At 36.6% G+C, this 3,056-nt stretch overlaps 1 pseudogene; it reads right to left on the bottom strand.

The window, feature by feature from the left end:
- Positions 1-475: 475 nt before the first annotated feature.
- Positions 476-1,234, bottom strand: LOC118728164 (annotated as a pseudogene).
- Positions 1,235-3,056: the final 1,822 nt, after the last annotated feature.

Genomic DNA, 3,056 nt, shown 5'->3' on the forward strand with positions numbered 1-3,056 from the left:
CCTTCTCCAGGTCTATCAAAGCAGACCACTTGAGCTATGAACTAAGTTCACATTTGTTTTTCTCCAATATTTCTATATCAACACAAAGACATTCAAATTTCCAGCTCCAATTTTTTTTAATTCAGAAATTGCATTTCAAAAGTTGCCAATGTCAATACTAAAGGGAGAAATTTTTCATTCTGTTACAGTAGCATTAAGAGGTTTTTTTTTTTTTTTTTTTTTTTTTTTTTTTTTTTTTTTTAACAAAGGCTAAAGTCACTTTGCTGTTTCTGAATTTCTGAAATCTGTTGAGAAAAGCTTCCCTCATATTTAAAAGTGTTGTTTTGAAATAGATGATGTCAATATCAGAATTATTTTCTTGGCGATGTTTCAAAGTTTCTCTTTCAAAATCTTGAGCAAGAAGAGATAATTTGTTTTCAAACGAAATAACTTCTAACATAAGAAAGTTCCCTTTTCCTGTAATTTATGATTAAGCTGATTTAGAAGAGATGTAATGTCCACCATGAAATAAAATTTTTGGATCCACTGATCATTCCTTAGTTCTGGATAGTGAACACCCTTCTCAAGGAGAAATGCTTTAATTTATGTTAATAAGGAAGCAAAACGTTTCAAAACGTTTCCTCTTGATAATCAAGGTACCTTGTCATGCAACAGAAGTTCTGCATACTCACTCTCCATTTCAACTAAAAATTCTTTAAATTGGTGATGATTAAGAGCTTTAGCTATAATGAAGTTGATAATGTTAATCACCAATTCCATAACTTCGCAAATTTCTTCTGGAAATGTCTGCACACAAAGAAGCACTTCTTAATGAATGATCCAATGGTAAGTAAGTATCTCGTCATCAATTTTTTCTTTCAAAATGGCAACAAACCTTTTTCTTAGCCAGTCATACTTTTTGCCCTGTCTGTTGAAACTGAGACAATTTTATCAGGTGGAACATGACGTTTTTCAATGCACTCAATTATACCATTTGCTATATCCTCTCCACATGTTTGACCTTTGAGTGGCAATAATCCTAAATGGTCTTCTTTAGGACCTGGAGATGAAATAAATCATACAAAAAGTGAAGTTTGTGCTGTATCATTTATGTCACAAAACTCATCAACTGCTATTGATAAAGCTGAAACCAATTTAAGATCTTCGACTTGCTGGTCGGTTATATTCGAAGACATTTTTATTGTCCTACCATTCACTGATTTAGCAGACAATGGTAACTCTATTTTTTTTTTTTTTTTTTAGAATATCAGCCTTGTTCTTAAAATCCCAAAATAGCTCTTCAGATGAATTTATAAAACAAATTTTTATGCATTCACTGTCTGTATATTATTTTCCTCTCTTAGCAATCTCTTAACTAACCACAAAACTTGCAATATTAACATTGTTAGAAGATTGCATCCAGTAGTTAAATACATAACTTGATTTTTCTTGACTCTTCTGAAGTTCCTCAACTGCTTTCTTCCTTGCATCACTGACAGGATATTTACCTGTAGTACTAAATGACACGTGTTTAGTTGTAAAGTGTCTCTCCAAATTTGATTTCTTGTTATAGTGCCAGTTTTTCCTGACAAATAAGACAGTTTGGAAGGCCTTTTAAGTTTTGAATAAATTCTTGGTCCATTCATCCTTAAACTCACGGTTTTCATTTTCCGTTTTTTCTTTTGCTTCTTCTTTGTAGCCATGTCAAACAGGGCACCTAAAAAAAAGTTTCATTTTATAACAATAAAGCCACTAACACAAAATAATTACAATTCTTAAATTGATGACAAAAATACCTGTAGGATTTGTAGCTGGTTGGAAAACTACAGGTAACTTTAAGCTTCGTGTAAGTACTTTTGTCACCCGCGTGCAATTTGTGGACACAACTATCACTAACCATTGCACAATGAGACTGCTGACTGGCTTACTCAACTCGTGCATGAATTGTGCACGCCTCCCCCGCACTGCATATCCTGCGCCTGTCTCCCAACTGACCTACACCCCCACTTTTTCTAATGCCACTTCTTTAAAATAGATTTGCCCAGGCCAAAAACCGATATCTGTGCACAGGCCACGAAGTTTCAATCGCACTGTACATGTATGCCTGTACATGGTAGTTTGTGGAAGAGCCACACTCAAGGGGCCAAAGAGCTGCATGTGGCTCCCAAGCTGTGGCTTGCCGACCACTGATCTATACTAATAAAAGCCTTGATGGCATCTCATCCTCACGTCATCACAAAATGGCCACCCCCATGTCATCACAAGATGGCCACCCCATGTTGTCACAAGATGGCCATCCCCACATCATCGCAATATGACCTTCCCCATGTTGTCACAAGATCAGGGAAGGGCAGTTGGGGTGGAGATCAGGCCAGCAGGGGAGTAGTTAGGCATCAATCAGGTTGGCAGGGGAGTGATTAGGGGGTGATCAGACTGGCAGCAGAGGCAGTTAGGGGCAATCAGGCAGGCAGGCAAGCAAGTGGTTAGGAGCTAACAGTCCTGGATTGTGAGAGGGACTAAACCGGCAGTCGGACATCACCCAAGGGGTTCCAGATTGGAGAGGGTGCAGGCTGGGCTAAGGGACAACCCTCCAGTGCACAAATTTTGTGTACAGGGCCTCTAGATATGATATTATTATCTAAGGCAAATTATTCTAAGGTCTACTTGTTTTATTTTATTTTTAATATATCTTTATTGTTGAAAGTATAATATTATAGATGTCACCTTTTTTAACCTTTGGCATTTTAAAAATGATGTGCCTAGGGTAGATCTATTCAAGTTCATCTTGATTGGGATTCTTTGCTCTTCCAGGACTTGTATATCTATTTCTTTCACCAGGTTAAGGAAGTGTTCTTTCATTATTAGTTTTTCAAATATTATCAATTCTTTGCTCTCTCTTCTCCTTCCAGCACCCCCATGATGCAAGTGCTGGTATACTTGAATTTGTTCCAGGGGTTTTTTTACAACTATCTTTGTTTCTTTTAATTCATTTTCTTTTTGCTGTTCTGCTTGGGTGTTTTTTCTTTCTTATAATCCCAAATCACAAATTTTATTCTCAGCTTTATCTACTCTATTAT

Source organism: Pipistrellus kuhlii, unplaced genomic scaffold (assembly GCF_014108245.1).
Source record: "Pipistrellus kuhlii isolate mPipKuh1 unplaced genomic scaffold, mPipKuh1.p scaffold_m20_p_29, whole genome shotgun sequence".
In the NCBI taxonomy this organism is placed as follows: Eukaryota; Metazoa; Chordata; class Mammalia; order Chiroptera; family Vespertilionidae; genus Pipistrellus; species Pipistrellus kuhlii.